The sequence below is a fragment of the Equus quagga genome, chromosome 22, assembly GCF_021613505.1.
Source record: "Equus quagga isolate Etosha38 chromosome 22, UCLA_HA_Equagga_1.0, whole genome shotgun sequence".
Lineage (NCBI taxonomy): Eukaryota > Metazoa > Chordata > Mammalia > Perissodactyla > Equidae > Equus > Equus quagga.
The window spans coordinates 32,294,527-32,318,411 of record NC_060288.1 but is presented as its reverse complement, the minus strand read 5'-3'; positions in this window follow the sequence as shown (position 1 = coordinate 32,318,411).

The following is a 23,885-nucleotide window of genomic DNA, read 5'->3' as shown; positions in this document are numbered from 1 at the left end:
AGAAAGAGCAGACAGGGGTCAAGGGCCTCCCGTCCTTCCATGTTTTGTGCAGCATCCAGGGCTCAGGAGGGGCTGGCATGTGGGCCTGTCACCGTGGGCTGTCAGACAGAGGCCACAAAAAGTAAAAGAGCAGGAATCACAGAGGGGGAAAACACCTGGCGTGTCTCTCCTGCTCTGTGAGGCCCCTCCTACGCTCTCCCTTGTTTGTCCTCAATCAGACTCTGTAGGACTCTGGGGTTTGTCCTCCTTTTCAGGAGAAGACAGGGTTGAGTCTGAGGACAGCTCGGTGACTTGTCCAAGTGCACACTACGAGTCACCATCGGAGCTAAGAAAGACACACTGGTGTTTTGGCTCCTGGGTCCAGCTCTCTCCTTTATCCTGGGCTCTATCCCAGGCAGGGATGTTGGATAGCAAATGAGCCCTGTGGACTGTACCTCCTGTTGGTATTTATTTCTGTGGTCTGTTCCTAGGCTGGCCCAGTGGTGTTGTCTCTTCCTACTCACTGCTCCGCATGCCAGGGAAATGACCCATTCTTACCCTGAGAGATACTGAGGGCCATGTTTCAGGCCATTAAGAGAAAGCTAAGAATCTCCTCTGAGACATTCTTTCTTTGATTGATGCTCAACTTGACCCTCAGATTTATTACTTATTTCCAGACACTGACCCACTCCCCCTACCGGCTGGTCCCCATTCCCTGGGCATGAGATCCCTGTGCCCCCACACCAGCCTGGCTTCAGAGCTCACCTGTGGCAAAGTGAGGAAAGAGGATGAAGCAGGTCAGGAGCACGAAGCAGAGGCCCCGCATGGTGAATGCCGGCTGGACCCTGGGTTGCAGGAGAAGATGGAGGAGCTGCTCTGAGACTGGGACCCAGCGAGGCTGCTGAGGGCAGGAGGAACCTCTATTCTCAGGGTTCCTGGGCGCTTGCACAACAGCACTTGTTTTGAAACCTTGCCTGCTCTGATCCTGATTACAGGAAACTATTTATTTCTGTGCATGGGACGCTGTCCGTTACCTGACCCCCTTCCCTCAGGCACACTGTTCAGGTGGGAATGGCCTCACTTCCCACTCTGAGGTGGGATGCTTGACCCACACACCTGCCCTCAGAGTGTGTTCCAGAAAGGACCCCTAACTGAGGCCTCAGCAACCAGAGAGGACATTCCTTTCACCAAAATGATGATCAGGATTGGGTTGTGGTGGAAACGTCCATGACTGTGAAGTCCAGCATGTTTGTGCAATCATTGGAGAAAGAAAAGCTCTTTTTCTCTGCGAAGGTACAAAAACAGCATCGCCCCAGGATTGTAGCAGCCGTCTCAGTTTTGAAAAGCGGAGGATCTGAGCATAAATCAGACACTCGTGAACATAGCCTGGGTTCTTGTGGACACTGTGTCCACAATGGGTCCAAGGACACCGAATCCTGATCTTCCTCTGGATGGTTCCAACCGTGCCCCTTGTTTATTTTCTCCAGCTTCAGCTGAGTGTTGTGTTATCTGTAATTGCAAGCGTGTGGGCTGGCAATGAGTTTTGAGGCTGTGAGGCAGAGGAAGCCCAGCCATGATAGGGGGCTGGGCAGGGTTGGTGCCCACCCCTGGGAACAGAGTTGTGCTTTTCTACTAGTCAGGTAAAGCAATGCTTTCACATTTGATATGGCTGGAATGTTCTAGATTCCTGTCATCACGGCACCCCTGGAGATGCTTGGGGGAGGTATTCGCAGCCATATCTTTGCTGTGCTGTCTTCTTGCACGTTCATGTGGGCCTCCTCTGCTGTTCAGACCTGCAGCAGAAGCAGCTCAGGCACGCACAGTGGTCACGAGAAGGATGTACGCACACTTGCTCTTCCACGATTTGCTCTGATAACAGCGAGTCCTGACAGAGCAGACGCTTCTGCAGCAGGAGGTTAAGTCCCTATGTCCTGGGTCTGGAGCTGGATTCCCTTCCTGAGGCTGCTGTTACAAATGACCGCATACTTGGGGCTTCAAACAACAGAAAGTGATTCTCTCAGAGCTGAGGAGGCCAGAACTGTGAGATCAGTGTCCCTGGGCCTGTAGTTTCTACCTCTGTGGACCCCTTGCCTCCTGCTCTTCTGTGGGTTCTGATTTCCCTATACATCTCTCTTATAACATGTGCTGGCATTTAGGGTACACTTGAAAAGCCCGGGATAACCATCCCAACTCAAAACCCTTAAGTGCATCTGCAAAGACCCTTTTACCAAATAGGTCCGTTCAAAGATTCTAGAGGTGACAGCTGATGCCTGGATGTATTCAGCCTACCACAGGGGATTTCAGAAATCCCCATTTTCTTCACAAAGGACCCACGAAAGCAAGATTCCAGCTTCGTGATCACAGTGGTGCATCTGCCCTCTCTGGTGGCAGCAAGTTATCATCCATCAGACCAGCAGCTGCTTCCATGGATGCCTCTGGAGCTGCCTTCCTGCTCCAAGCTGGGAAGGTGGGAGCCATGGAGAATCCACACCCACAGTAGGGACATGATGGCCTCTTGTTTGCTGCCCCAGGGGAAGGGTCAGGAAGCAGAGTGTCAGCTTAGATTTTGAAGCTCAAATAGAGAGACTCCCCCCTGGGTCTGAGCGATCTGGTTCTCACTGGCCTCCCCATCATGGGAGAAGACATTTCCCAACCCCGCTGTGGGCAGTGCTGGCAGAGTGGACCATACTCAGTGTTTATCCTGTTATTTCATCTGAAAGTCGGTTTTCCCACTGTCAACTAGCCACCAGAGTTCCGCATTCCTCACTGACCTGTTGCTTCCCAGGAGCTGGAGAAAGGTGGGCTGTCCATGACTTTCATCATCAACAAGTCCTCAGTAATGTCAGGAACTCTGCTTCTCCTGGTGCTTTACCAGGGGTGAATGAATGTCTGTTTTTGGGTGGGTGATTCTTGTAGCACCAGTTTAAAGTGAACTGACAACAGATCTCTGGTCCAGGCTCACAGGGGAGGATTCTACTGTAAAGGGCAGAACAAGGTCACTGAAGGCAAGGACTATGGTTTATGTTCTTTACAATCTTGGCCCAAACTTGGGTGTTTTATATGACTAGGCCGTGCTCCAGGTTGCTGTGAAAGTGTATTCGTCCAGGAAGGAGTTTTTTTTTTTCAAAAGTTGGCTTTATAACTGTGACATATTCATCACTCAGCATGTGAGCCCCTGTTTTTGCTCTTCCCACAGCCCAGAGTATTTGTGGCGGCACCGAGCTGCCTCTGGGGAAGCTGACTCACCTTGGCCAGGGCAGGGCTGGCCTCTGCCCATCTTGAGCCTGGGCCAGGAGCTCTCTTAAATTTGTGTGCACTTTGCAAGCCTCCAAACCTGAGTCCTCATTGAGCTCTCCATACCCATCTCACTTCGCTGCTCCTTGCTGTCAGCTGCCAAGTTCCCTCGAATGGCGAGCCAGAGCGGACGTGCTTCTGACCGCCCCCGTTCCAGGCCACCGCGTTTCTCATGTTCATCTAATCTACGAGCTTGGCCTCGTCCTGGAGAGCCAGAGAGGCAGGGTTTTCTCCACTGGAGGAGAAGCACTGCCTTCCAGAGGGCCCCAGCCTCCTCTCCTGTTCCAGGAGACATTTTTCCCCCAGGGGAGACCACAGGTGAGGCTTCTCAACTCTCTCTTGTTTCAATAACAAACAAGCCACATTGCAACACACCCCGAGGAGATTAGAACAGGTTAGAGCTGGCAAGACCTCCTGGCTGCAGAACCACGGTCTGAACAAGCCCACAGACTTTGGCCTTCAGACAAAGCTTTTTTAACTTGACTGGTGGGAATCCATCAACTTCCTCTGTTGTCTGAAATATGTCTTTGTCATGGTGCCTGATCTAGAAGGAGCAGTGAGCTGGGAGCCCTCCCTCTGATCCTGCAATGTTTCTGCTGAATTTCCCATTTCTGCTATGATGTGGCATTACCTTACATCCCATTTCCCCAGGTGTGGCGCAGCTGGGGGAGATGAGGGTTCAGACATCCCCGGGACTCGAGTTTTCACACGTCAGGAGGATGTGAGATTCTAAGGACAATGCAGTAGATTAGATTATTGCTTGCTTCTGAATATAGTGTGTTGATAGAAAATTTGAAGTGTGGTAAGGCCAACAGATCAGGAAGTGACTGCCATTGAAAAGATGCTTTGTCATTTACAGTTGTCAAGAGGAGGGAGCATGCCGTGCCACACGCAGGGGGCCACACAGGGAGGCACCAGGATCTATCGGGAGGCAGAGTGGAGGGGACTGGACAAGAGCCTTTACTGTGATTTCCATGGGAAGAAATTGGTGACACAGAGGAAACAGGCTTAGGATTGGCTGGTCTGAATAATTTCAGCAGGCTCAGGGGTATGTCTGGTATATGGCCCTGGGGTAATAAGGGCAGGGGGTAGTAGTCATGAGTGCGAAAGTCTGATAAAGAAGGTGGTTGGGGGGCCGGACCAGTGGTGCAGCAGCAATTAAGTTCACACATTCCACTTCGACGGCCTGGGGTTCGCCAGTTTGGATCCTGGGTGTGGACCCACACACCACTTGTCAAGTCACACTGTGGCAGGTGTCCCACATATAAAGTAGAGGAAGATGGGCATGGATGTTAGTTCAGGGCCAGTCTTCCTCAGCAAAAAGAGGAGGATTGGTGGCAGATGTTAGCTCAGGGCTAATCTTCCTCAAAAAAAAAAAAAAAAAAGGTGGTTGGGTTGTGGATGGGTTGGTTTGCATTTGCAAAGCTCATGGGCGAGTTGTTTACTACCTCTAGGAATTGATAGCCCTAGGAGGGAGGGAAATCCCTCCAGGGCCAGCAAGACCCCAGAGTGGAAGCATCTAAATGCAGAGAATAAAAGACACAGTTAACACACTGCTCTAGCACGCCTTCCCTCAGTTTTGCTTCGTGGTCCCTCCCAGGAGGTGAAGTTACTCCCCTGATCCACTGACTCAGGGCCTGATCATATGCTGATGGGAAGAAGTGTCAGAGTCTTGTGTCTCAGCTCAGCCCTTCAGCCTCAGCTTTGATGGGGGCACACTGGAGGCAGCCGTGCCCAGGCAGCGTGCATGTCGGAATGAGCAGCACATGAGCAGACCTGAACCCAGCCCACAGCGCGAGCAGAGGCCACGTACCTCTGGGTGAAAAATGAATGTTTTTGGTTTTAAGACACTGAGATTTGGGGATTTTTTTGTTGCAGCAAAAGGTGATCAGTACAGATACCTGGAACTTTTGATGAATCTCCAATTGCTGATTGGGTTTCCATTCTTCAAGAGGCCTTCAGATCTCTACTGAGGACATCATACCTGAACTCATCTTTGTCTGCCACCTGAAGACCGCTCTTCCTCCTACTTGCTCAGTTTCACCTGTCGCACCACCAGACTGCAGGATAAAATCCTGTAAGTCTCTCTCTCTGACCTCCCACACAGTCAATGCCAAGTTCACTGGGTTTTTTCTCCTAAATATTTCCCTAATCTTTCTCTTCCTCTCCTTCCTTACTGCCCTGTCTTAATTCAGGTTCCTGTTCTCTCTCTGGAGAGCAATAAAACAGGCTCCCAGCAGCTCTCCCCACCTTCAGGATTTCCTCACACCTCACATCTGTTCTCTACCAAGCTGTCAAAGGGATCCCAGAGGTATTAATTTCCCAGAGCTATCATAACAAAATTTAAAAAAGTAGATGACTTAAAAGGACAGAAATTTGTCTCTCAGTCCTGGAGGCTGGAAGTCTGAAACCAAGGTGTCGGGAAGGCCACGCTCTCTCTGACGGCTTCGGGGAGAATCCTTCCCCCGCTTGTCTTAGCATCTGGTTTGCCAGCAGTCCTGGGCGTTCCTTGCTTGTAACTTCATGACTACAGTCACATGGTCATCTTCTCCCTGGGTGTCTTTCCATCATCTTTGCTCTGGAAGTGTCCGCGTCTGCATCCAAATTTCCCCTTCATATAAGGACTTTATATGGCTTTTTTGTAAATCCTTAATCATACTGGATTAGGACCCACTCTCATGACCTCATTTTAAATATCTGTAGATGCCGGATTGAGAAGCACAGAAAATCAGAAAAAAAAAAGAAACTGCACAAACATTCTAAGAAAACAAGATTATTATAAAATTAGCCCTAAATATATTTAAGAAATGCAAGAGGTTAACGACTAAGTTACAATGATAGTCCCCATCTTATGGTTTTGTTGGGACAATTATATGAAATAATAATGCAGGTGAAGTGGTTGGCAAAGGGCTGAGGGAGCTGGAGCTAAAGTGTCTCTATAACTTGAAACCTCGACTGACTTTCGTCTTCTGATTCCGAAGCTGGACGCTCAGATTAATGGGGCGGGGTTTGGATTGACAGTCCCCCTCATTAAACCCACCCCAATGAATGGAGCAAACGGAGTAAATCGTGGCATAGCCATAGGATTAAATATTATGGAATCAAAAAAATTCTATCTATGAAGTCATAATAGTTCTGGCATTATTTTGAATATACATGACACATGGAATAAAAAAACAGGATAAAACATATCTACTAAGGAAAAATATGTGTAAAGAGAAGGAAATAGACTCAAACATTAATGTTGGCTTTCTCTTGGGTGATGTGATTCCTGGCGTTTTATTGTTTCTTTACTTTAGATTTTTTTTCAGCTATCAGATATTATTTCTAGAGTCAGAAAATATTTTTCATAAATAAGATAAAATGGAAAAAATATCCCATTCACAATCAGGAAAAAGTGAAAACAAAGCTTACATAAAATTGCTGTAATGAATATTATCAGTGACTATGCAAGACCTCTACAGCACAGACAGAAAATGCTCGTGAAAGACAGAGCAGTGCTTGACAAAGGAAAGGCACATCGTGTTTCTGCGCGGGGAGGCTGAATAGTTGCAGGCGACCTTTCTTCCAAAACTGGTGTATGGGTTAATCAAAAAAAGAAAATTGGGGCTTATAAAGAAGACTCTGAAAGTACATAAAAAAAACAAGCAGATGAGAATTGCTGTCTAGGTGTTGAAAAAAGAGAACATGAAGGAGAGACTTGCCCTCTTTGGTTCAAGGTCCAGTGGGGGCACTGAGCCCGGAGAAAATTCTGAGAGATGGACCCCGTGTTGTCCCAGGATCTCTGGACCCCGAGAGGGACAACACAGGCTCTGTCACAGTGCCATGCGCCGCCTGGCAACTGGGAGACCAAAGCCTCTAAGGAAAATGTTAAATTTTATATTTTTATTTTGATTATAATCTACACATTAATGTAACCTTACTTCAGTTCACGTAGATTTATTCGTATATTTGACAAGTGCTCGTGAAGAACTGCCAAATGCTGAGCACTGTGTAGTGGGCAATTCGCGGTTTATATATATACTAGTATCTGTCCACTCCGAAACAGGACATGGGGATGTGATTTCAGTTACTGAATGTGCATTCAGTTTACAATCCTTGGATGCTAAGAAATCCCACAAAATGATTTCATTGTGTTGGTTCGTGTGACTGCTGCCGTCAGATTGGCATGTCTTAATGCCAGAATGACAGAAAGCAGACAACCCACTGAAACCAATGCACTGACAGCAGATCTTGTACCTGGTGGTGAGCGTGCTGAATACGGATTCATCAAGTTACCCGTTTGCTGAAGAGAGGAATTTTCCAAAACTTTTAGCTGCACCATGTCTTCAGCATATTAATTTTGCTGCTACGATTCTCCCCAGATGTCTGTTTCATATTTCACTGAGGCACTTCTCAAATGCCTGATTTTATATGTCAGCATGTGAGGTTGCCCTCCCTTAAGCGAAGTTAGCAACCTCTATTTTTGCAGGTTATGGCTGTCTCTGCCCCACTTCTATTCCCACATTTGTTCCTGCCCTAGTGTCTGCCCTAACACCCGACCCCATCCTAGTGTCTGACCTGTCACACATTTCCCCTTTAGTCCTGGTGCCTGATCTTTCCCCATCCCCCGGTGGCCCGATCTTGTCCTCCTTTGCCTCTGGTGGTGAAAGGGTTCTGTTGAATTGTTTGAGACACAAAGTAAAGTTGCAGGACAATAGATCACTGGGACAAATGTCTTCAGAGAGTTGGTTTTGGGAAATTAGATAGTGGAGAATTGGTGCATCAGAGATTAAGGTTTGAGCTATTGATAAAATCCTGGAACCAGGAAGACGCTGTTGGCAGGGGGAGCCCATCTTACCCCTATTTGCCACTAGATGGCGACCCTGAGAAGGTAAAGTTCTGATCCACTTTCCCTGGGACCAGGCAGAACTCGCTTTTCTTTAAACTGACCTTTTCTCCGGCTGGTGCCTGAACCCGCTGTCTTATGTGTTAAATACTGAAGTGCAGATGTTCACTCAAAGTTACAGAGTGAGTTAATAGCGAATTTGAGACTTAGGAATTTACCCTTTAAAAATGTCAGGTAAATTTTTGATTTGCATTTCCCTAATAAATAGTGATGTTGAATAGAACCAAAATATAATGATGCACACCTGAAATTCACACAATGTTATAAATCAATGTGACCTCAATAAAATAATAAAATTTTTTTTAAAAAGTCATGTGAAAACGAATTACAAAGAAGGTGGTTGTCTGCCAATACTCACAGAGGAGGGTTTATGCGGTAGGCGGTACAGTGGGAGAGCAGTCCAGAAACAGCCGTAGACACCCTCCTTGCATGGTGCTTAGCTTCTGCTTCTTCTCTTGGTCAAGTGGTAACGGGCCCATTCACTGGCAAGTATAGAGAAAAGGAAGGATTTTAAGAGATTCATATCAAAACACACAGGAAAGACAATTTTTAGAATTCAAAGATTTTAAGAGCTTAACTTTAAAAGTTGTCATTCAGAATGACAGCAAGGGAGGACAATGCTGCTGTGTGTAGGCACGCATCCTCCTCATTAGAAATGTGACCGCCCCAGACCTGGCTCTTGGGAGCTCCAGGAGAATTCATTGCCCAGAACTGTTCCTAAGTGACAGGACTTTTAAGGATGTTTATGACCCTGTTTAGACTCAGGCTCCAGAGCTGTGAGAAATGAATTTCTGTTGTTTATAAGCCACTCTGTGGACGGTACTTTGTGACAGCAGCTGAACCGACTAAGATGGGATGGCTGTGGGAACAGCCGGAGCTCCCTGCAGAGGCCCTGGCAGAAGTCCTATTTTTGTCGCTTGTCAGAAAAAGACCAGTCAGGTCAGACATGACCTACTCAGTGAACAAACGATTGCAAGAATTATTCCCACATGCTTCTTCAGTGAGGCGGGTTTTCAGAAAACAGCAAAACAAAACTAAACTACACGTGACAAAAATAGAAACCAAATTATGTAGGAGTCTTGACTTCCTTCCTCTATGGCATCTGCTCTCACGGATGGAGTGAGCCCCTGGGAGAGAGGAAGGGGACTTCAGGGACACCTCCCTGCCCATCTGTCTGATGTCATTTATAACAACTGAACACTCAGGGGACCCTTGGCTGGCTGGGGAGGGTGACCCATGTGGGCATGCTTTCCTGGGGCCGGCACAGGAGGACGCACTTTCCCGCCCTAGGAGGTGTGGGGAGGCCACCTGGCCATGGCTGTGCTCCAAGGAGGAGGGAGTTCACCGGCTGACACAGACCCAAGGCAGCCATGGGAGAACCAGAGGCAGGCTGACAGTGAGGGGGGTAGCTTCCCAGCTCCCAGTGGATCTCTGGTTCCATCTGCAGCTGGGCGAACTTGGGACAGAGGCTCTTGAGGAGAGCCTGTCTCCTGTCCCATCACGGCATCTCCTCCTCCTCTTCCAGGTCCTGTAGACAGTGACCTCTAGCATGATCCCCAAGCCAGTGTGGAGTCTATTTGCTCTCCAATAAGGGAACACATGCCAATGAACCATGTTCCTGCGTGGTTCGGAGGCCGAAGGTCAGGAGGTTTAATGTATCGGGAATGTGGTGTGTGCTTACAGGGACAATGCTAATAAACGACTGAGGCCTGCACTCAGGGTTGGTGGCCACCAGGCCATTCGTCTGCACGCAGTTGATGAAACCAAGCCACACAGTTCATAGGTCACTGAAGAGTCTGCATTTAAATGGGTGAGGCACCGTCACCCTGGGCTCGCTCTGCTTTGCTAGTCATCCATCAGTTTCAGCTGGTTAGAAGCCGTTGGATTGAAACGCAGCCTTCAGGTTTGATATGTTCCAGGCAATGGATGCTCTAAATGAAAACTTTCCCTTTTAAGTCCTTCAAGCTTTCCAGAACTTGGCAGCCTTTCCTTAGAGAGGTCATCTGAGCACAGCATCTTCTAAGGTTCCAAGAAATCCCCTCTCTGAATCTTACAGGACTCCCTCCCTTTCTTCCATTAGGAGGGGAGTTCTGTTGCTCTTCAACCTACAGAAAGGAAGGAGGACGTCAAGCTGCCCTATAACGACTCGGGGGACTCACCATCATGCGATCACTGAGGAGGATAATGGTGGAGCTGATGAAGACACAGAGGGAACTATGTGCACTGAATAGTACGCGGGAGTCAAAATGGCACGTACCCCATAGGGGCAATTCTGAAAAAAATGTGCACGTGTGGACCAGGATTGGAGAAGCATAGAGGGAAAAACAGGTCGACAGCAGATTTGATGGGAAGAGTGGTATTTTGGACAATTTTTGTTTCATTATTGTTTTGTATTTTAGTTGATTATGATAAGAAAACATTTTTCTACTTATGTTTGTGGATTCTCAGGGTTTGGTGGGGTAACAACCTTGATCAAAACAGTAATGGTACAAAAACTTTGTAATCAGCTCTCTCAGACCTGTCCTGAGTGGAACAATTGTTTACCCAACTGAACGCTGACTTAATTTCCTTTGAGACCCTGCTGTCTACCAAGGTTTGGGACTTATAATAATAAAGATCTTAGGTGGCTTTTTTCCTAAATTATGTTCAGTCTGTTATCTAAGAGAGGAAATAAAAGCAGGGGAGTAAGATATTTCTCCTAATCCTTCATAATACTATGATTTAAAAATTATTATTTTTCAATATTTTTGGACACTTCATACGTTTTCAGAAGAAAGTAGTCATGAAAAAGCATATGTATTTTTGGAGTTTATTAGAAGCATCCATTTCCATGGTAGTTATTTTAAACGTTGGACAGAATCAGCTCCATCTGCTAAATCAGAGGTTGGAAAACTATGACCCTCAGGACAAATTTGGCTTGCTATCTGTTTTTATAAATAAAGTTTTATTGAACACAGCCGCTTCATTTGCTTATGTATTGTCTGTGGCTCTTTTCTCTTTACAGTGGCAGAGATGAGTAGTTGTGATAGATGTGATATATCCGGCAAAATTGAAAATATTTATTGTCTGGCCCTTGAGAAAACTGTTTGTCAACCCACATGTTAAACCATTGACATTGTCATCTAATCCCACATGGTGACCGCCGGTGAGTCAACCGATCCTGGTCATTCAGCAGAAATGTAATCAGGGTCCATTTATACAGGAAGACTGGGACATAAGTGCTGTTGAAACATTCCTTGAAAGAGCTGACATGGGGGCCCGGCCCCGTGGCTGAGTGGTTAAGTTTGCGTGCTCCCCTTTGGGGGCTCAGGGTTTTGCCAGTTCAGATCCTGGGCGTGGACATGGCACCGCTCATCAGGCCATGCTGAAGTGGTGTCCCACATGCCACAACTAGAAGGACCCATAACTAAGATATACAACTATGTTCTGGGGGATTTGGGGAGAAAAAAGCAAAAAAATAAAAAATAGATTTAGAAAATCAATCAATCAAATAAAAAATTTGTTTTTAAAAAAAGAGCTGAAATGGGAAGGCATACCCACTGACAATCCAATTTATCAGAGTTGTAATTCCCTGAAATTTCCAGTGCAATAAATTCTTACTAAAACTTAAAAGCATTTTTTCCCTCAATCGTATTCCACTATACCTCCACTCTCATCCTTTCTTTTCATTTGACTAGCCAAATGAAAAAACAACAATAACAATTTTGATGACTTTCAAACCAGGTCTTCAAGAGAGAAAAACGGTGCTGGCCAACATGGGGGAGGGGCAGTTACAATAATAAACGCTTTGCATGTCTTCCTCCTTCCTCCCTTCTTCTTTCTTTCTTCTCTTTCATTTTTTAACTTCTGCTTATGGAAAAATTTCAAATATACACTAACATGTAATGAATCCCAGTATTCTTATTTCCTAGCTTCAATATTTCTCAACATTTTCTCTCTCTCCTCTCTTGTTTTTGTTGGAGTATTTTAAAGCAAATCCAAGATATCATGCCACACACAACACCTGTCAGTACTTCAGGAGGCATCTTTACCTGATGGGGCCATTTCTCTTCCAACATAACTGCCCCATCGCTGTTACAACTAACAGAATTAGTAATAAGCCTTTGACATTACCCAGTCCATATTCAAATTTATCTGACTCTCTCCAAAGTGTCTTTTTGCCGTTGGTCTGTTCAATGCAGGATGCAGACAAGGCGCACACACATGGTTGCTGGGTCTCTTTTTCTCCTTTTCTATAATAGCACTCCTTCTTTTTCCACATGCCACTGTTTGTTGGAGAAACTAGGTCATTTATCCTGTATAAAGTTTCTCATTCTGGATTTGACTGGTTGCTTCCTGTGCTGTTGTTTGACTGGTTTCTCCAACTTCTGTATTTCCTGTAAATTGGTGGTTAGGTCTAGAGACTGGATTAGTTTCAGGTTTGACTGCTTTGGGCCAGAATTTTTCATCATTGGTGCTGTGCACTTCCTGTTACATCACAACAGGAGGTCCACTGACTTCTGGTTGTCTTGCTTTCCGTGAGGATGAGATTGATAACTGGGTTCAGTTGGTATCAGCCTCAACCCTCTACTATCAAATTCCCCACCAAGCTTTTCACTGATTGGCTTTAAAACAAACCATTGATGATTGTTTTAGACCTATGACTTCATTCAGGATTGCAAAATAGTGACTTCCTAAATCTACCATGCCTTCTTCATTTATTAGCTGGAAATTTTCTGCAAGGAAGGTATTTCCTTCATATAACCATTAGTTATCCTCAAATACAGTTTGTACCAGGAAGACAGAATAAATGGCTGATCTTTTTTTCTATTTACCAATTTCCATAGTAATCAGTTGGTGCCTTAACAAACTCCAATTATAAATGATATTGTTTGTGAAGTATTACTATGAATTCGTGGATTTTTATTTATTTAGTGTGTTTCAGTTATATGTAGTTATTATTCTTTGCCATGATGACAAATGTTCCATCCTTACCTGGGGGTCCTCTTTAGTTTTGAACCAGTGTTCTCTGGACGTGGTCCACCCATCTTTGATAGCTTCCCTACTTCTTAGCACAACAAGACCTCCCAGGCTCTTCTCGTGCATCTCATGCTCCACTGAGTCCACTGGTTCCCTAAGTAATCCTTGTTCTCTCTAGTTGAAGGAGCAGAGACCATAGCCTGTGTGTCAGCGGTCCCCATTGTGACTGGGTTGTCACTGCATTTTCAGAAGTGGGGGCTAAGAGATATGAACTTTTTGTTAAGAGAGAAAAAAAAGCTGTGATTTTATAATAATAGTCCCAATTCAAATGTAAGACTATGGTATTTTGGTATAACCTTTTAATTTTGCTTGAAACTCCTCTTATGCTGAAAATCTTGGTTCTTATGAGTTTTTTTGTTTCTTCCCCTCTCCTTTTTCATTTCTAAAAGTTTCAGCCCTGCATGTCCACACAAGTGTAGTACAGAGAGAATCTGTACGTCCTCCCTCTAGATCCACCAATTGCAATGGTTTTGCAGCGTTGATTTGCTTTGAGCCCGTTGAGAGGAAGCTGCAGGCATTGTGACATTTTGGTCCTAATAGTTCAGCACGTATCACCTAAGAACAGGAGTGCCACAAAACTACAATGCAGTGGTCACCCTCTGAAAGCCCATGATGATACAAGTCTTTGAAAAATTTTTCTGAGAAGAGGCACTGGTCACAGTTCCTTCAAATGGCTTTGATTCCTCCGTTGAACAACAATGATGTCTTGCACCTTCAAAATCTGTAGTCGATACTCTATACGTATTTCACATAAGTAATACATGTATTTTATGAAAATTAAATTCTTAAAAAGTATTTATAACAGGAAGCGACTGTCTTTTACCAGTCTTTGGTTGGTATCTTAAATGGGTTTTAGTTTGTGTCTCTGGCTGATAAGAGGAAAAGAGGGAAGGGGGCCCAGGGCCTGTAGGCTGCAGCCTCTCCCTGGGCGGGCCCCAGTCCTCCCCAGCAACAGTATAATTATCCTCTCCTCTTCACTTTGTTTTTCTTAAACAAGATCCTTTAGAATGGCTTGTATCTCAAGGTGGCTAAAACATTTCCTTTAGGATCTTCCATCTTTCCCTCACCATCTCTTTTTTCCTTTTCCTTTTCCTGATAAGCTCCAGGTGGTCCTGAGTGGCCTCTGCTGTGAGCAGTGAGCTGCCTCTCCAGGGTGTCCGGTCAACCACAGAGGGTCTGGGGTCAACATCCAAGAGCATAATGGTGGTCTCACCTTATTTTCTGAATTCTTTGGTTTCTGACCATTTGATTTTAAGGAAGAGACTCTGAGCACGTTAATAGGTAAAGTACTTAAAAGTGCACATGGACCAGGAGTTGTGCAATCTCAGATCATCAGGGAAACCTCCTCAGGTATTTCAGGGGGAGTGGAAGGAAATATTCCTCCTCTTTTCCCTTTGTGTTAAACACTGAGCTGCCTGTCTCCAGTGATGGGACTTCTGATACCTCATGGGGTCAGGGGACAAAGAGAGACAGCAGCAGGACATGTGTTGGAGAAGGGATTGCCAGCCGCAGGACCTTCCTGGGGCCCCGTGGTGGCCTTCCCTGGAAGGGATGCCCCTCGCTGGTTGGAAGGAACATGAGGAACGTGAACATGAACATGAGGAAGTCCCTCATCCCAGTGCTGCTCGTCCATACAAACAACTTCACGAAGGCTGCCCAGCCCTCACCTGCCTGCGAATCAGCTAATAGCCAGCACCTGATCCCCAGTGAGCCCTTGCAGACTCGGGGACGGTCACTCTTCCACTCTCACCCCCCATCCTGGTGGTGGAGCTCTGTGATAATTTTGCCCAAATACGCCAGTCTGCCCCGTCATCAAGGAGGGTCAGGAGAAGTTTCTCCTCTTCTTGCTGAGTCAGGGGTGGCCAGAAGTGGAATCTGAGGGTTCTAGGAGGACCAGACCCACACTTTAGGGTGGGCGGCCTCGGCAGTACTCGGAAGAGGCAACACGAAGCAGCGCAGAGCAGTGCACAGGAGCGTCAACAGGTCACCAAGCCTTCCCAGGTGGTAGAGCCCAAGGGGGACGGAGTTAGCCAGCCAGGCCATTATGGGCATCTCCTAAATCCCCTCCCACCCAGTACTAGACTGTCCTGTTCATGATGCCCAGTGTTTTGTCTTCTTTCTTCAAAAAGAATGCTTTTTGTATTCTATTTTATGAGCTGGTCAGTCAGGTGTGGCCACAAGATGAGAGAGAGGAGAAGCTCAGGGAAACAAAGTTTATGACACTCACGGGTCCTAGAGATGGGAGGCACGGCTCACCACTCAGGGCCACATGGGGAAGCACCGGGGTGGTCAGGAGGCAGACGACAGGGGTGAGGGGAAGATTTAGGCCACCCTTCTATTGGGGATTCTAAGGGAAAGGAAAGCAGGGCAGAGTGAATAGCTTAGGACTGGCTAGTGTAAATAATTTTGGAAAGCTTTGGGCTATAGTGGTGGTCTCTACTAGCCTGGTACCTGGCCCTGGGATGGTTAAAGCTGAGGAATATTGCCTCCTGGGGTATACAGGCCAGCCAGAGAGTGTAGGTCTGGATGGGTTAGTTTGCATTTCAAAGACATGCTCCTGGCTAGTCCCTTTGCTCTCTCTAAGAATTGGCTAGCTCAGGGAGGGGCAGTCTCTCCCCAGCCAGAAAAGTTTTTTATTTTAAGATATCAAAACATCATAAAATACACAATATAAAATATATACAACATATTTGATTCAGTGGACTTTGAGTACAGCAGATAGTCCTCCATAATGTGGGTGGGCCCGATCCAGTCAGTTGAAGGCCTTAAGAGAACAAAGACTGACCTCCCCCAAGAAAGAGGGAATTCTGCCAGTAGACTGGCCTTTGGACTCAAACTGCACCTCTTTTATTTGTCTCCAGCCTGTTGACTACCCCCTCCAGATTTTGGACTCACAAAGTTTCCACAATGGCGTGAGCCAATTCCTTAAAATAAATCTCTCTCTGTGTATAGAGATGCATCCTGTTGGTTCCATTTCTCTGGAGAACCCTTCTAATACAGATGCTTCTACTCTGAAGACTAATGTACACAAGCAGATCTTCCCTGTTCATTTATTCTTATTGGCGAAAAGCCTGGGGTAGATTATTAAAGGAGATCCCTTTGTGGGGACCCTATGACAAAACCTTGAGTGGCTCACACTTGTTAGTGCTCATTAGAATTCCACGGCAGATCTCTTTACTTGATTGAGGGACATGCCTTGTGGGCCCATGAGCTATGGAAGTCAGGATGCCATGTTGCTCTTTATATGAGACCATACGATTTCACTATCAAAAGTTGAAGCCAAGCCCCAGGATGCATTTTGTATTGTACATGACCCTTCCCTCCCCCCATGAAGCACCTCTATGGGCCAGGTAGTGCCTGGCAGGGTGATTACACAGCTCCTATGCCTTCCTGTGCTGGTAAAGAGTGTGCCTTAGTAGAGATGAATTGCACCCTCACCCGGGATTTGGATTTCAATGTGCAGCTTTGCTGACACAACTGCACTGATGGTGGAGGTACTCACCAAACCTTTAATGTCGGCATTCAAGTAACAGCGTACCAAAGTACCCACTGTATTGCTCACGAGAGGGAAAAGCAGACTCACTAAGTGTGAACTAGGCTCCATCTACCATAGTGTCCTAAAAGGCAATAATAGTTAAGAGGTGGGAGAGACTTCTTAAAGTGCTAGCCATGCAAAACCAATCAAGTCCAGTGAACATTTTTCCCATTCGGCATAGTCAGTGTGTGTAATAACCCTAAAGGCACATGGTTCAGTAATTTCTCAATGACAGCCACAGTAGGAAAGGCTTGGGCCTGGAACTCTATATCGAGCTTACTCAGATCAATACCTTCCTTTTCATCTAAGCAGATGCTCTTATAGGAACCATGAAATTGGGCCTTGCGACCCTCAGAAGTGAAGTGGATTGTAGACAACTCAAGTACCTGTTTTAACATTCAAGTCGTCTTCCCTCCAGGCTGGTTCAGGAAATAACTTTTGCATTCCAGTCTTATGAAGGAGGGGCTGAAAAAGTTTGGGGGGAGGGTGGTGAGAAGGCCATAACTGTGCATGATGGGGGGAAATAGTGAATTGTTAAATATGGAGGAGGTTATACTCTTTAGTGGGGAGAAGTGGTCCTGTAAGGTGAAGGAGTGAGAAGTTGCAAGATACTCATCCCAGGTAGATGGGGGTTGGGTTGTACTGCCACTCTGAAAGCAAAGGGCTTGAATCTGCCCTGGTCAAGCAGGGGTGGGTGGACACAAGTGCTCAGAGGAGCTTTGGGTGGAGGAGAGAAGGCATTGAGGGGACAAGAGAAGGCGAGAAGCATCAGCTGCAGTCTCTTTTGACACTTGGAGCGAGGGAGTACTGCCCCCACAGGAATGTAAGCCTGGGGACCACATGTCGTGGGGCTGGGCTGGGCTGCAGGAATCACACTCGTCTTTCTGGTTCTGAGCCTGTTGTTTCTGGTGACAGTGCTGTTGACAACATACCAACCTCTTCCTGGGATAGTCAGTTTCCTCTTCATGGTTGGGGATCCATAAAAATATGCTTTTGGACACTTGAAGAGCTCTTGGTGGGGCCGGCCAAATGACCACAACCTCATAAACTGAAGACTGTGAGGTAAACACATAGATGTGGTTTTTTTCTGCCTCAGGGGTTGGGTCATGGGAACTAAAACATTGGCTGTCCCAAGTTTGAAGGCTCATCTAGGAATCTGTCTATGACATAACATCCAGAGAAATGCTCCCAGGGAGGACCTCGATATCTCCAAGAGGGAAGTTGATAGCATGCCTGCGTCTCCTTCTCAAGATAGAATCCTCCTGGACTATTTCTTAGCTCTTCAGGGGAAGGGAGAGTCCTGGATGATCTGTCATTAAAGCCATATGTTGTGTGTGTGTTACAGAGAATGCCCAAGCAGAGCCTAATGCCAACAACATAAACCAGCTTTTCTTTCTCTGCCTTCCCTTCACAAAAGAGGGATGTCATCTCTAAATCTGTTGCTGGGGGATGGAGGCAAATGTGTTTATAATGGTTGATTTTCACTTGTGCTTATAATTTATTGACGTGCAATATGAAATTGCTGTCGCCGGATTAGGAGACAACAGAACTGCATGAGTCATCAGGAGTTGTAAGAAATTTATTGAAAAAAAATTCTCCCCCACCAGCATCTACAGGCCAAATGGTGCAGAAGGAATGAATGCAGAAGCAGTGGTCATATGAAATGCTTTCATGCGTGATATGTAACTGCTGATGTGATTGTGGCGAAGTCAGAAATGGTCATCTGGGAACCCAGATATTAGGCCCAGCGAGTGAAACTTAAGAGGAGTAGTTTTAGGGTCATAACAGAGATTCTCAAATGCTAAGGTTAACCAACCCACTGCCCCAGGCCAGAAAGGAGAAAGGGCAGCAGTTCTGGGCTCTGCAGATGGCCCATTTTACTGAACAGGCTGCTGAGACCACTGAATTTGGGCTGAGCTTCTGCAGCTCCGAATCCTCATCACGTATCCTTGATCTCATGTGGACCCTCTGCTTGGCTCACATGTTGGTTCGGTAACAAAATGAAGTAGAAGTGACAAGGCTGAAGCCATGGTCATCATCTCCCAGTCCTGGACCCAGCGGGCTTTGTGGCCTAGCCCATTTTCCCTGTAACTCCTGTACTTTCTTAACCTCTTCCCAAAGGAGACACAAGATTAATTTTGGTCTGAAGGGGATATGCTTCAAAAAAAGGTTTCTTTTATTAAAACTACTATTACAAATACTTCATTTGGCTTCTGTGTTCTTTCTCCCATGGCTCCCAGCTCAGAGGCAGCACTTGGCCTTCCCGCCGTAACAAGTGCCCTCAATCTTGGTGAAGAGCGGGCAAGAGGAGAAGTGACAGGTGCCGCCACTCCTGGCACAGATGTAATGGTCAGACCTGTGGCCGAGACCCGTGAGATAGCCGACACCTGGAACAAGGGAAAGAAAACACTTCAGACTCATGGCTTGCAGCCACAATGACTTCAGAACATTTGGGAAAACATGTCAGGCAACTCTGCAAAGCCCTTTAGAGAGTTTTCTCTTCCAAGAACTTTGCACTCAGTTGATGTTTAGGAATGCTCAAGAAATAAGGCATCTGAAGAGCTTGCTCTGTCTAAGCCTGCTGTGGCCCACCAAAAGCCAGCAATGAGCAGCAGGGTTCGGAGTGGGGTTTGCTTCTGCCCAGAGAGCTTTAAGGTGTGCAGGGAATTCAAGTTAGTCCCCAAGTACGTATCCTACCACATTGTACTTCTGCCCAAATCCACATCCTCTGTTTCAGAAATGCTGGGGTATATTTCTAACTCCATGAGCACATCCTACACTTCCCTCACTCCTGTGCTCTTGAGCTATACCATTCCCACGGACTGGAATTCCTGCTCCCACACCTCCCCCCTCATATTTCTCCTGAAATCTATGATCCCTTAAGGTCAGGTTGAAATTATGGCTACTCTGTAAAGTTTTTTTATTCTGGCTTCTTCCCAGTATCACAGAATCTCTTAATTAGAACGTCTCCAGACTAGCGTTCTACTGTATCCAATAGAGAACAAGCCCGCCCTATGAGATCCCTATCAAGTGACTATCAAGCCATCTTTTTGCATGCCTACACTGATAGGTGTAATGGACTGAATTGCAATTCTCTCGCCCCCCCCCACCCCCATTCATATGTTGAAGTCTTAACCACCCAGTACCTCAGAATGTGACTGCATTTGGAGGGAGGGGCTGTTAAAGAGATAGTTAAGGTTAAATGAGGTCATATGAGTGATCCCTAATCCCATACGACTGGTGTCCTTATAAGAAGAGGAAATTTGGACACACAAACAGTCACAAGCGATGCACACACATAAGGAAAGACCACACGAGACCACAATAAGGATGTGGCCACCTGCAAGCCAAGGACAGAGGCCTCAGAAGAAACCAAACCTGCCAGCACCTTGACCTTGAACTTCCAGCCTCTAGAACTGTGAGAAAGTAAATTTCTGTTGTTTAGGTGACCCACACTGTGGTATTTTGTTATGACAGCCCTAGCAGACTAATATGATAGGCCATCGCTACCCTAGGAGATGGAACATTCTAATGTCACATATCTCTGCTTGTTGGAGAGGTGATTTCATGCCAATTGAAATTATCCTCTCAGTAACTTCCATCCAGTGGCATTTTTTCTGCTTTTTACAGTTGTCTAATCACTCTTTCAGAAGGCAACTCCAGTTTTAGTAATTCTGCTTTTTAAAAAGTCCTAATTTTTCTAAGTGCCCCATTTCTAGGCCCTTCTCAATCCTCCAGATGTGTTCAGGGTTATCAATAGATTTCCTATTGAGGCCTGGAATAAATACAAAGTACCTTAGACATGTCCCGCCTACCAAGACCAAAAGAGGCTTCCCCTCTCTCATCTTGTGCACTGTAGAGCTGTGCTGTGCAATGTGGTAGCCACTAGCTACAGGTGACAATTTACATTAATTTAATCAGAATTACACTAGCCGCAGTGCAAGTGCTCGATAGCCATATGTGACTGGTGGTTGCTGCATTGGACCGTGAGAATATAGACCATTTCCATCACTGCAGAACATTTTATTGGACTGTGTTGCTATAGAGATTGAAGGGAACTGAGAGACATTCTGGTTCCACCATCCAGGGAAGTGACTTGGGCCAAGGCCATTCAGTTATGCACACAAAACACAGTCTCCTGATCTCCAGTGTGTATTCTTTCTGTACATCGTGTTGATTCCTATTGTTGCTGTCCAAGATTGTACTAGCCTCAGCACAATGTCATCCTCAAGCAAGGTCATGGTCAACTAGATTCTCCAACTCTCCAATTCCAGCTTTTGTTTCCCTTCATCAAAGGCTTTCAGAAAGATACTTAGTCCAACCACACTGCAAGATTGGATCCCTCTGACAGTATGTCCTCCAAGTAATTATCTGTTCTTAGGAAGATTAGAAAGATCAATTTAGCTACTAAATTCAAAAGCTCTTTGAAATCATGAGGGTCTGTACATTACTGTTCTTGCTGCTGTTGGTATATATAATATATATATATACGATTTCCTCTGCTTCATTGTGCTGGGTGAGCGGAGGAGACCCAAATACAATCACAGCTTTTTAGAGCCCAGATGAATCTCAGAGCTCAACTCGTTCAACCTCTCTGTAATCTTCTCTCAGAAGAAGCTGAAGTCCAGATATGCCTCTTAGGAATGCAGCCAGCCGAAGGCAGAGCCAGAAGCAGAAGCAAGTCTGCTGACCTCCACTCCAGCTCTTATTCCACCTCGCCACACTGCTGGTGGATTATGGCTTCATGACTATTCACGGGAACTAGTTTCTGGCATTAGCTTCAAGGATCCAGTACATTATAGAACACAAAAGTAACAGCAACATATTTAGTGTCAGGGTCCTTTCATTAAATTCTGTGTTGTAAACTAATCAATGTGATTTTTGGTAAACCACTCAACCTCTCTGGGTCCTAGCTTCTCAAATTTACAATTGAGAAGACTGGATTATGTGATCTCATCCATTTCTAATACTCTAAGGTTGATCGTCTTTCCTTTGGTGGGGAACTAGCACATTTATGGTCGCATTTAACCCTCCGAGGAGTGCACTGCTTTTTCCTCATTTACAGACAGGGAAACTGAGCTCTAGCAAGATTAAATGAACCATCCATTATCCCACAACAAACAAACCATGTTCTGCCTAATTCTAAAATCCATGCTTCTGCCGCATTGTGTCCCAGGAAGATGGGTTGGCTTGTTAGACAACTTTGCTAGAAAAGGTCGTCTTTGAATGGTGCTAAGTAGGCTTCTATACCAATAATTTGGGAAGAAGGAGGAGACAATATGGTCTGCTTTACTATTTGCTTGGTTGTGAAGCTTGAGGAGGCTATGTACAGTTCTGGTTTAAGAAAGCAGCAAAGCATCCCTGTTTTATTCTATTCTCATCCCTCCCTCCCCCATCCCCACCACAGCAATCGAGGGAGTGAATACAGGACCATATTTGTTTCTTTAATCAGTAGCCCTGTTGCAGCTACCTCATCTGATCTGGAGCTGAGGGTGTCTGGTGACTAGACATTTGGAAATGTTTGGGGACATTGTTATCACAACTGTGGAGGTGTATGTGGGGTGATGTTATAAGGATCCAGCAAGTAGGGGCCAGAGATGCTGTTGGATACCTACAACACACAGAACAGCCCGCATACAGAGAATTATCTGGCCCAAAGTGTCAATAGCTCCACGGTTGAGAAATCATTGTCTAGACCAGTGCTTCTCTATGCTGCATACACATTAAAACCAGCTGAGACACTCTTAAATATATTGATTTAATTGTTCTGGGGTGGAGTCTGTGTATTGGCACTTTACAAAACTCCTCATATGAATCTAATGTGCAGTAAAGAATTAAGAACTGCTGGATCACTCATTTTAAGTTTTAGATATATAAGAATCACCTGGAAGTTTTGTTAAACCACAACTGCTAGGCCGCATTCTCAGAGTTTCTGATTTAGAAACTGGCTTGGGGCCTGATAATTTGCATTTCTAATAAGCTCCCAGGTGGTACTGAAGCTACTGGTCCAGAAAGCACACTTTGAGAACTTCTGGTCTTGCTTGAGCTGTCCACGCTTCTTTGCGTCTAGCGACCTCTCTCATAACACTTAGTTTTACCCTGTTCTTTACATTTATCTTTCCTTTTGCGTCAGATTTAACTGTGCACGTGTCTGTCTATCCTAACAGATTCCATGTTTCTTGACAGAAGAAAGGATGTTTACCTTGGAACAGGGCCTGCAAATATTTGTGGCATTTAAGCACCTCTGAAGATTTGGCTTCCAATAATAGTGGACCAGGCAGCCAAACCAGAACAGCCCGAACAGCTGGTACACACACACACACACACACACACACACGTACCTTGTAGGTGTCAGAGAACTAACAATAAAGATTTACTGAGTCAAGATTTGGGAACAGACAAGAATGAAAGCAAGGACAGCACATTCTATCAATATAAAAAAATTGAGATTACTATAAATTTAAAAACTCGAATATTTAGTTGAAATAGAAAAGTAGAAATATTTTTCTATGCGAATATTCATACTGAAAAATGGGATATTCACTTGAACAAACTTGCAAATTTAGTTGAGAAGAAAAATTCCTAGAAAAATGCAACTTACTAAAATAAACAAACAAGAACAGAAAATCTAAATAGTTCCAGAACTATTACAAAAATTTGAGTCCATAAATAAAAGTCTAGGTCAAGATGAATTTATTGGCAAATTCTACCAAGAAACAAATAAGAAATAGCATCTACACTACACAGATTGTTTCTCAGAATAGAAAAAGTGATACCTTCACCAACTCCTGACGTGATGCCAACATGGTCTTAACATCAATGCCTAACAAGATCAGTAAGGCAAAGAAATGAAAGAAAAACAACAGGTCAACCTCCCTAATCAGCAGAAAGGCAAGAATGTTAAATAAAATATCAGTAAACAGAATAAAATCAGGTTCAGTGTATTTCCCAAACTCAAGATTTCATCTAACATTTGAAAATTGGTCAATGCCTATTATGATAAAGGAGAAAAATCACATGATCATCCAAAGAGGGGCAGAAAAACATATGAAAAAATTCAACACTGATTCATGACAAAAAACTCAACAAGCAAGGAACTGGAGGGAACTTCCCTCATCTGGTAAAGAGTATCTACAGAAGTCTACATCAAACAGGACACTTAGCAGTCAA